This window comes from Lampetra fluviatilis, chromosome 38 (assembly GCF_964198595.1).
Source record: "Lampetra fluviatilis chromosome 38, kcLamFluv1.1, whole genome shotgun sequence".
Taxonomy (NCBI): Eukaryota; Metazoa; Chordata; class Hyperoartia; order Petromyzontiformes; family Petromyzontidae; genus Lampetra; species Lampetra fluviatilis.
This window is the reverse complement of record NC_136312.1, coordinates 5,370,207-5,382,234: the sequence shown is the minus strand read 5'-3', so window position 1 is coordinate 5,382,234 and position 12,028 is coordinate 5,370,207.

The following is a 12,028-nucleotide window of genomic DNA, read 5'->3' as shown; positions in this document are numbered from 1 at the left end:
TCTATCATAAAACAAATTAAAATTATATATTTTTAAACGTTCTTTTTACACGCTTTTATTTAACTCGCTCCGTCTGTTGTCGTATCCTCTAAAAATCTTGTAACTCAATTTTAACCCACTTCCCAATATGGTATCGACTGTAAACTTTGTATACTTACACTCTGAATGACAATACTATATTCTATCATAAAAATAAATAAAAATATGTTTAAACATTATTTTATATGTGATCTTTCGGCTTGGGTACAATTGTCCACGCTCAACTCACGTTGGCTGTGATTGACCAACGGTCCCTTACGTTGTGGCAAGCTTCGAGGCCACTTCATGGAGTCGTGGAGTTCTTCCATTACTTGTACATTTCATAAAATAGTGTTTTTTAGAAAAGTTTTTTTTTTAATATTACTTATCGTCAATCCACTTACTGGATGAGAGGGCCTTCCCACGCCGTACAGGTCACCGAGGCTATGAGACCAGACTAGACCATACCAGTCAATGCGGGTTGGTGAACAAGGAAGGGGGTGGGGAGTGGCAGGGTGCTAACTCGAGATGTGAGATCAAAGTATGGCACAGGCAACAACAACAAGAAGAAATATTTTACTGGTTACACCAGCCCACAGGGGATTATTGTGTCCGTCCGTCGTGCATACTAAAATGGGAGGGGTGGGGCTGGGTGGAGAGGAGTGTGGGGAGGGGCTGGGAGGGGTGGGGCTGGGTGGGGAGGGGCTGGGAGGGGTGGGGCTGGGTGGGGAGGGGCTGGTCACCCCGTGGTGCCCTTATAAAACTCAACGTTTAACCTACTCACGCCGGCTTGTGCCCGCCCTCACAGTCGGCCATATTTGCGGAATACACCACGCCGCCGTTGGCTCTGGCCATTGACCGAGCAACCCAACGTTCCTACCAGCTCCCTCCGCAGGAATGTGTTTGATTTTTTCGGTAAAAAAAAAAACTCAACAAAACTTCAAGAGCAGCCGCGCACCGTGTGGTGAACACGAGGTGGTGCGGGTCATCGATACGACGCGTCACGAAGCAGCAGTTCCTTAATGAGCCGCAGACCCCCTTGTCCATGGTAAACTGGACTCCCATGGTGAACTGGACTCTCATGGTAAACTGGGCTTCCATGGTGAACTGGACTCCAATGGTGAACTGGACTCCCATGGTGAACTGGACTCTCATGGTAAACTGGGCTTCCATGGTGAACTGGACTCCCATGGTGAACTGGACTCTCATGGTGAACTGGACTCCCATGGTGAACTGGACTCCAATGGTGAACTGGACTCCCATGGTAAACTGGACTTCGATGGTAAACTGGGCTTCCATGGTGAACTGGACTCCCATGGTGAACTGGACTCTCATGGTGAACTGGACTCCCATGGTGAACTGGACTCTCATGGTAAACTGGACTCCCATGGTGAACTGGACTCCCATGGTGAACTGGACTCTCATGGTGAACTGGACTCCCGTGGTAAACTGAACTCCCATGGTAAACTGGACTCTCATGGTAAACTGGGCTTCCATGGAAAACTGGACTGCCATGGTGAACTGGACTTCCATGGTAAACTAGACTTCCATGGTAAATTGGACTTCGATTGTGAACTTGACTCCCGTGGTGAACTGGACTCTTGTGGTGAACTTAACTTCCATGGTGAACTGCACTTCCATGGTCAGAGGTCGGCAACCAAAATAACAAAAAGAGCCTCTTATATTTTTGTTTTCGAATTTCAAGAGGCGCCTCTGCAGGGCCCTTTAAAGGGCCACCCACTGCAGCTCCACCCCGCAGGTTGCCGAGCCCCTGGTGGTAGCAGCAGCAGCAGTAGCACATCGATGTAATTTCGCTGCACTGCCCCCTAATCGCTGCTGCTCAAAACGCATCCACCACGCAAGCCGGTTGCGTGCGGGTGACCTGGATAACTGATTGTTGTTGTGCGTTCAACGCAGCGGTCGTCGCCCATCCGAGAATTGTTCTGGCTCAAGTCTGCTCAGCTTCCGAGATTCTGACGCGATTAGGAGGATTGATTCATTAGCAGCCGTGCGTTTTTGTTACAAAGCCTCTGGTGCAAGTGGCAATCCCCATCGGCGTACAGGGGAATCTCGAGGTAGGTACTTTTGAACGGCAATTCCTATTAATCAACAATTGCAGAAAGTGACGTCACTTCTCTATTTTGTATTTGGGGGCCGTTCTTCCTGTAATATAGAAAAGCGCAGCCCTGCAATTTCTTGCTCGCATCATTGCGAGCGGAGAGGGCCCTCCAATTGAGGGGTCGGTACCTTGGCCTCCTCTTCCTCCAACCTGCCCAGACATCTTGGCATGGGTGGGGTGGTGGGGGTACCCACACTTTAACCCCACTGCACGCAAACTGCAGGTCGATTAAACTACAGCGTTACCCAATCACTGCTGGATGGACGGAGGTGGTGGGGGGTAGATTTGATAAAGTTTCGCAATTGTTTCAAATGCCGCGCCGGTAGATCGAACCAGCGACCACTGGTTTGCTATGCCAGCATGCAATTTACGCATGACCTTAAAACGCTGTGCCACTGAAAATCACTACATTTGACACTACAGGAAGCGTCTCATCACAGCGACCGGTGTTGCAATGTCAACAACTCAGCCAGACGTTGTTGTCCATGGAGCTCCTCGATTTAATTTTACCATCACCCAGGATAGTTCACACTGTCACCTTGTGTGCTACACGTGCACATGGCTATAAAAAACACAAGCAGCAATTACAGTGATTGATCATTATTGATGTTTGGGCTGGGCCACGTAATCTCCCCCTGTTCCCAATGCATTTTGTCCACAACACAGTGGCCTTAAAATAGAGATGCTAGATTTGAAGCTTTCGTGACTGCAAGGATTCATACGCTTAGGTTTTTCGGTAAAGTCACGTAGGTAAAAAATAATAGAAAAAAAAATAGTAATAATAATAGAAATAAAATAATAAATCACGACGTTTCGGAGACAACACAAGTCTCCGTCATCAGGTGGGACCGTCACAGCTAGATTTACTGTCTTAGGTAAATCACTCCGAAACGTCGTGATTTATAATTTAATTTATATTATAATTTATTATTATTAATTATTTTTACCTACGTGACTTTACCGAAAAACCTAAGAGTATAAATAGAGATGCGTTTGGCGACATTCCGGGCAGTAGGAACTTTGTTGTAGCATATCCTGTAAATGGAAAAGGGTCATTGTCCGTCATTTACGAATGTGTCGCGTTTTTTTTTAAATGCATTAATTGTGCAGTGTGTACCACTTGTCAACGCAGCAGCATTCCCAGATGTGGACCCCGATGTGTCTCGTCAAACCCCTTCACCGCCCGACACAGCCAACCAAATTGTCACGGCCCACAGGCGTTTCAACGCCCCCAATATTCGTTTCAGAACGAAGCTCACAATCCAACTGAGCAATTAATATTCTAAATCATATTATGAATAATAATAGTGCTGGCTACGGAAAAAAAAACATCTATCGTGTTTAAGTTATACTGGTAGGAACCACCTAGTTCCACCAGCCCACAGGGGATTATTGTGTCCGTCCGTCGTGCATCCAAAAATGGGAGGGGTGGGGCTGGGTGGAGAGGGGCTGGTCACCCCGTGGTGCCCTTATAAAACTCAACGTTTAACCTACTCACGCCGGCTTGTGCCCGCCCTCACAGTCGGGCATATTTGCAGAATACACCACGCCGCCGTTGACCCTGGCCATTGACCGAGCAACCCAACGTTCCTACCAGCTCCCTCCGGATTGTCTAGATTATAAGACTTTTTTCGCTGTTAGTTTCAAACAAGAGTTGAGGGTGCATCTTATAACATGGGAAGCACCATAGGTGTGTGATGAGATGTGTGTAACTTTAAAGCACAGCAAGTTGGTACAGTAGGGGGCACAGGTGGTGCATCAGCCAGTCATCTCGGTCAGTCGACCCGTGGCACCTGCTGGGTCTGCCCCGTGACCTCCTGCCAGCGGGCGTTCGACACTTCATGTGACCTCAAGGTGCACTTGGCCTGGCACAAGCGTCGTGGTGACGTCACCGCCACTTAGTGGCGAATGGCGGTTGTTGTTGTTGTAACTTTATCGGCACTATCATTAATAGTTTTCGGGTGCGTCTTACTTTCCGGAGCGTGATATAGTCTGGAGAATACGGTACGTACATCTGACCCGTCGACCATGCCTATAATGCCTGCAGTATAATTGGGTTTCAGACTCGATGAGTGACCCTGTGAAAAACGCAGGGCAGCAAAGAAGAAGTTTATGAACGTTAAACAAATAAAGATAGAAACTTCCAAGGTCAAAGATGTTTGCGCACTGCAACCGACTGTTTCTCAATCCTCATCGGTGAGCTGGAGCCAATAACCCGGTCGACATAGAACGATGGGCCAAACTTCGATTTAAAGCTTTCGTGACTGCAGAGATTCATCTTCTTGGTTCTTTCGGTAAAGTCACGTAGAATGGAAATAATAATAAAATAATAAAAATAATAAACTAATTCTCACGACAGACCTGTTCTTCACATGAGGACGGCTGCTTGCGTTGTGGCCGAAACGTCGTGAGAATTGTATTGTTTTATTTTTATTATTTTATTATTTCCATTCTACGTGACTTTACCGAAAAAACCAAGAAGATGGGCCAAACGTTGATGCGTCCAATGGTTCCAACGGAAAGTCAACTTAGATTTATGGTAAGACCGCAGTATTATTGACGAATGTATTTCGATGTTTTTGTTTTTGCTGCAAGGGCGTCCTAGGGGGGTTTATAAATCAACACGCTATGATGAGCATACATTGCAATGCATTCTATCAACTGAAGCCTGTTTTCTTCTTTCGTATGGCATAGTGAAAAGCAACAGTTTTTATTTTTTCATAATCATAAATTAATGCAAATGTTTCTCATTCATCTTCTTGGTTCTTTCGGTAAAGTCACGTAGAAGGGAAGTAATGAAATAATAAAAATAAAACATAATAAAAACTATTCTCACGACGTTTCGGCCACAACGCAAGCAGCCGTCCTCAGGTGAAGAACAGGTCTGTCGGAAAGCCAGCGTCTGAATGAACACCGCCAAGCTTGGCAGCGTATATTTAAGCTGGGTTAGAGGGGGAAGGGCGCCTTGACAAAAGGAATTTGCATATCAACAGATGAATTTAGCATATTTATGGAAATGTAGATATGGGATTAGTCACTACTTGTGGAAAAGTTTCTCATTCAGTCCAATAATGTGGTTGACGCAGTGTGTATTTCAGCGACACCGCCAGGATGTGCATGGATGGAGCATTCATTGGTGATGTGCTTGATGGTTTGGACTCATCCACAGTCGCACAATCGGTGACACTTGATTGACAGCTCATAGAGCTGAGGGCCAACCCCACGTGGTTGGCAAAGACAAAGATGCCCCGTGTAGCCTTAACAGACTGTAGGGGCAAGTGCTGTTAGCGAGCAGCACCTATGAATGCCAGAACGGCACACGAGGGAGTGGGTGGCCAGCACCATACCGCCTTTGTCTTCCTCAGTAGCGATGTTTACACACCGGTTACTCATTTGAGGCCGAGTCGACCTAGGGGAGGCACAGGATCGGTTCAGATAATCTGTCACCGGTGGTGGCCGTGAGCAGGAAATCGAACTCGGGTCGCCGGGTTCGTGGCGCGCTCACCGCTGCGCCACCGCTCCCCCAAACAGGAAGAGCTGAGGGCCACCCCACGTGGTTAGCACGCGCACACGCGGTGACGTCACCCAGAGAGGCACATCCGCGCACGTGACCGCCGATCGCAGCGCTCCTATTGGGCGAGGGCGGGTCATGCGATGACGTCGACGCGCAAATCTTCCACCCCCACGAACCCCTCTCTAGCCCCGCCCCTCCCTCCCCCCCACCGTGTGCACGTGACTACCCCGATCGCCCCCCCACCCCCACGAACCCCTCTCTAGCCCCGCCCCTCCCTCCCCCCACCGTGTGCACGTGACTGCCCCGATCGCCCCCACCCCCACGAACCCCTCTCTAGCCCCGCCCCTCCCTCCCCCCACCGCGTGCACGTGACTGCCCCGATCGCCCCCCCACCCCCACGAACCCCTCTCTAGCCCCGCCCCTCCCTCCCCCCACCGTGTGCACGTGACGGCCCCGATCGCCCCCCCACCCCCACGAACCCCTCTCTAGCCCCGCCCCTCCCTCCCCCCACCGTGTGCACGTGACCGCTCCGATCGCCCCCCCCACCCCCACGAACCCCTCTCTAGCCCCGCCCCTCCCTCCCCCCACCGTGTGCACGTGACGGCCCCGATCGCCCCCCCACCCCCACGAACCCCTCTCTAGCCCCGCCCCTCCCTCCCCCCACCGTGTGCACGTGACGGCCCCGATCGCCCCCCCCACCCCCCACGAACCCCTCTCTAGCCCCGCCCCTCCCCCCACCGCGTGCACGTGACCGCTCCGATCGCCCCCCCACCCCCACGAACCCCTCTCTAGCCCCGCCCCTCCCACTCGCCCCGCCCCCCTGTCCTGCAATCGGCCAATGTTAAATGCCCGGCACGAAGACGCTGCTGCTACTGCTGCTGCGTTGTAAGGTCAATCGCAATTAGCGCCGTTATCTTAATAATTAAACCTTCGGCTGTGACCTCTCCCCACACATAGCAACAACAACCACCACCATCATCACCCACCCACTGAAGCCGGATTAATATCGCGTGCCCCCCCCACCACCACCAGCAACAACGAGGAAGAGGTACGCAACTTGCATCGGGCATCAAGCGCTGTGCTGCTGATGCTGATGGACCCGGTTTGACCCCAGTGCCGCGTTAAGGGCCCCCCCTCCTCCTCCACCCCCACTCTCGCCCGCTCGCCCGCTCTCTCACGGCTAACGTCAGTGGCGAGCTGACGCCTGAACTGGTCCTGCGAACGATCTTCTCCATCGTCCTCCCTTCGTTCCCTCCTCCTTCCACTCTCTCAATCATCGTGAAGTGTTCAATCGGATTAACGTGTGGGGCCGTTACGCAAGCGGCTGGCGTGGTTGGCGGTGGTGGTGGTTGTTTTGGTGGTGGTGGTTGTTGGTGTTGGTGGTTGGTGGTAGTGGTGGTTGTTGTTGTTGGTGGTGGTGGCGGTGGTGGTGGTTGTTGGTGGTGGTGGTTGTTGTTGTTGGTGGTGGTGGTTGTTGTTGTTGGTGGTGGTGGTTGTTGGTGGTGGTGGTTGTTGGTGGTGGTGGTTGTTGGTGGTGGTGGTTGTGGTTGGTGGTGGTGGTTGTTGGTGGTGGTGGTTGTTGGTGGTGGTGGTGGGTGGTGGTGGTTGTTGGTGGTGGTGGTGGTTGGTGGTGGTGGTTGTTGGTGGTGGTGGTTGTTGGTGGTGGTGGTTGTTGGTGGTGGTGGTTGTTGGTGGTGGTTGGTGGTGGTGGTGGTTGTTGGTTGTTGTTGTTGGTGGCGGTGGTTGTTGGTGGTGGTTGGTGGTGGTGGTTGATGATGGTGGTGGTTGTTGTTGTTGGCGGTGGTGGTTGTTGTTGGCGGTGGTGGTTGTTGGTGGTGGTGGTTGTTGTTGTTGGCGGTGGTGGTTGTTGGTGGTGGTGGTTGTTGTTGTTGGTGGTGGTTGTTGTTGTTGGTGGTGGTTGTTGTTGGTGGTTGTTGTTGTTGGTGGTGGTTGTTGTTGTTGGTGGTTGTTGTTGTTGTTGGTGGTTGTTGTTGTTGGTGGTGGTTGTTGTTGGTGGTTGTTGTTGTTGGTGGTTGTTGTTGTTGTTGGTGGTTGTTGTTGTTGTTGGTGGTTGTTGTTGGTGGTTGTTGTTGGTGGTGGTTGTTGTTGTTGTTGTTGGTGGTGGTGGTTGTTGGTGGTTGTTGTTGTTGTTGGTGGTTGTTGTTGGTGGTTGTTGTTGGTGGTGGTTGTTGTTGTTGTTGTTGGTGGTGGTTGTTGTTGGTGGTTGTTGTTGTTGGTGGTTGTTGTTGTTGTTGGTGGTTGTTGTTGTTGTTGGTGGTTGTTGTTGGTGGTTGTTGTTGGTGGTGGTTGTTGTTGTTGTTGTTGGTGGTGGTGGTTGTTGGTGGTGGTTGTTGTTGGTGGTTGTTGTTGTTGTTGGTGGTTGTTGTTGTTGGTGGTTGTTGTTGTTGTTGGTGGTTGTTGTTGTTGTTGGTGGTTGTTGTTGTTGTTGGTGGTTGTTGTTGTTGTTGGTGGTGGTGGTTGTTGTTGGTGGTTGTTGTTGTTGGTGGTGGTTGTTGTTGGTGGTGGTTGTTGTTGGTGGTGGTTGTTGTTGTTGGTGGTTGTTGTTGTTGGTGGTGGTGGTTGTTGTTGTTGGCGGTGGTGGTTGTTGGTGGTGGTGGTTGTTGTTGTTGGTGGTGGTTGTTGTTGTTGGTGGTGGTTGTTGTTGGTGGTTGTTGTTGTTGGTGGTGGTTGTTGTTGTTGGTGGTTGTTGTTGTTGTTGGTGGTTGTTGTTGTTGGTGGTGGTTGTTGTTGGTGGTTGTTGTTGTTGGTGGTTGTTGTTGTTGTTGGTGGTTGTTGTTGTTGTTGGTGGTTGTTGTTGTTGGTGGTTGTTGTTGGTGGTGGTTGTTGTTGTTGTTGGTTGTTGTTGTTGTTGTTGGTGGTGGTGGTTGTTGGTGGTGGTTGTTGTTGGTGGTTGTTGTTGTTGTTGGTGGTTGTTGTTGTTGGTGGTTGTTGTTGTTGTTGGTGGTTGTTGTTGTTGTTGGTGGTTGTTGTTGTTGTTGGCGGTGGTGGTGGTCGAGAAATATCTTTAAATATATTTAAATGCATCCCCTTCATTGCGCCTGGTTACATCTACACTGTACACGACTGTACGAATACATTGTTAACATTTCGTTAATTAAGGAGGCCCCTTAACTTCATCTGAAAACATATCAACGTTTACTTGATACAACACTTTATCAATCCGCTTCTGGCCGAGGGGTCGTACATAAATGACGTCACGCGATTTTTGACCCCCCCCCCTCAAATATGACGTCACAAAGCTCTGCCCCCGCCCCCCCCCCAAAAAACCATACTTCCATTTTGAAAATAAAACATGCTTCAAATCGCTTTAAACTATTGTCATTGTAGTGCGTATTTAATGTGGCGCTGCACTCTGATGTTGTAGGAGTGTTGTTATAACAATTAGTGTTGTTATAACAATTCTACATTTATTGAAAGTTGCGCATTTTGATGTGACGTCACATTTCTCAGTACCCCCCCCCCTCTCGTCACACATCGTCACAAATGTCTGACCCCCCTCCCTCCCTAGTTGCGTGACGTCATTTATGGACGGCCCCTTAAGCCACACCCGGGTCGTGGCTCCAATTGTTGTAAACACCTGGGGAGAAAATAGCCCTCGGCTGAGGCAATTACCTAATGGATCGTTGTTATTATAATTGGAAGTGAAATACTTGAGGGAAAACAGCCTTCGTTCTTTAAATCAGGTGAAATCCCTTCACCGTTCCTGAGCGCGTTAACACACCTTGGGTTGCATAACGTTTGAAACAGACAGCCACACAGACAGGCACACAGACAGCTACACAGACAGCCGCACAGACAGCTACACAGACAGCTACACAGACAGCCACACAGACAGCACACAGACATCCACACAGACAGCCACACAGACAGCCACACAGACAGCTACACAGACAGCCACACAGACAGCCACACAGACAGCTACACAGACAGCCACACAGACAGCCACACAGACAGCCACACAGACAGCTACACAGACAGCTACACAGACAGCCACACAGACAGCCACACAGACAGATACACTGACAGCCACACAGACAGATACACAGACAGCCACACAGACAGCCACACAGACAGATACACAGACAGCCACACATACAGCCACACAGACAGCCACACAGACGGCTAGACAGACAGCCACACAGACAGCTACAGACACAGCCACACAGACGGCCACACAGACAGCCACACAGACAGCCACACAGACAATTTGTCCAGTGCTTCAACTGGGTCATCGAGCTCATGACCTCTGGGTTGCAATTCCAGTGTGCTGACCGTAATACCGCAGCAGCATTCATATGCCAGGCAAGTTGTCTCACGGGATGCGTAAGAACAGATAATTAATTAGCAGCTGACGCAAATAATGTCCAGGTGACACAAAATGTTACATTGAGCCTGATGGAGCGAACGAACGAACGAGGAACTTAGCAGACGAGGCGGTAAACAACACGTGACAAAAATAATCGATTCCTCACTTGGATCGCATCTCACGGGACCTCGACGTGTCATCGAATTTTGCCTGAGCGGAGGGAGCCGTGAACTTGATGCATGGTCCACGAGATAAGGAGCGTGTATTTGTCGAGTAGGGGGTGGGGGGGGTGGACGAGTGGTGGCGTGGTGGCGTGGTGGCGTAGAGCTGAACACACTGCACCCTGAACCCGGATACCCAGGATTCGCCAACTCTCCCGTGGCCATGGCTGACAGCGCTGCTGGTGAGTGAGAATTGAACGGTCGTGAGCACCGGCGACCCGCACTGACCATCACGGTGAGGTACGGCACAACGACCCGACCCGTGGCCCACGCGCGTCGTGGAAGAGGCACAACATCCAGCAGCGGAGCGACGAAGAGGGCTGCTGTTACGTGAACACCCGGTCGTGTTTTCCGCTAACCGCTGGGCTCTCTGTTCTGCTGCTGCTGCTGCTACTTGTGCTGCTGCTGCTACTACTGCTGCTACTGCTGCTGCGTATGTTTCCGCGGTTGTGCGGTGCTGCTCTCCGGAGTTGTTTTTGGTCGTTGTGAGGTTTGATTGTACCGGGTGTTGTAAGGGATAAGTACGCCGGTGTACATTTCCATAATAGAGGGTTTTTTTGCGTGGCGGGGGGGTGGGGTGTTCGATGGGGTTAGATCGGGGTAAGTATAAATGCTGCCGTTGACCCCGTCGCCACCCGACACGGCCAATCCGTAAGGAGGTTTGTCACGTAAACAGAACGTGGCAATTCGTTACCAGTCCAGCATACCCGTTGTGTTTAGGAGAAAAAACCCACAACCCGATTTAATCCCAAAAGAAACTAAAAAAAGCCTCTGTTATGGATAACATTGGGTGCGAAAAGCCACGTGATAAACAGACGTGCATTTAAATTTCGATTTAAAGCTTTCGTGACTGCAGGTATTCATCTTCTTGGTTCTTTCGGTAAAGTCACGTAGAATGGAAATAATAAAATAATCCCATAGACTCCAATGTTAAAGTCTCCCATAGACTTCAATGTTAAAGTCTCCCATAGACTCCAATGTTAAAGTCTCCCATAGACTCCAATGTTAAAGTCTCCATAGACTCCAATGTTAAAGTCTCCCATAGACTCCTATGTTAAAGTCTCCCATAGGCTCCAATGTTAAAGTCTCCCATAGGCTCCAATGTTAAAGTTTCCCATAGGCTCCAATGTTAAAGTCTCCCATAGACTCCAATGTTAAAGTTTCCAATAGGCTCCAATGTTAAAGTCTCCCATAGACTCCAATGTTAAAGTTTCCCATAGGCTCCAATGTTAAAGTCTCTCATAGACTCCAATTTTAAAGTCTCCCACAGACTCCAATGTTAAAGTCTCCCACAGACTCCAATGTTAAAGTCTCCCATAGACTCCAATGTTAAAGTCTCCCACACACTCCAATGTTAAAGTCTCCCACAGACTCCAATGTTAAAGTCTCCCATAGACTCCTATGTTAAAGTCTCCCATAGACTCCTATGTTAAAGTCTCCCATAGGCTCCAATGTTAAAGTCTCCCATAGGCTCCAATGTTTAAGTTTCCCATAGGCTCCAATGTTAAAGTCTCCCATAGACTCCAATGTTAAAGTCTCCCATAGACTCCAATGTTAAAGTTTCCCATAGGCTCCAATGTTAAAGTCTCCCACAGACTCCAATGTTAAAGTCTCCCACAGACTCCAATGTTAAAGTCTCCCACAGACTCCAATGTTAAAGTCTCCCATAGACTCCAATGTTAAAGTCTCCCACACACTCCAATGTTAAAGTCTCCCATAGACTCCAATGTTGAATTCTCCCATAGACTCCAATGTTAAAGTCTCCCATAGACTCCAATGTTAAAGTCTCCCACAGACTCCAATGTTAAAGTCTCCCACACACTCCAATG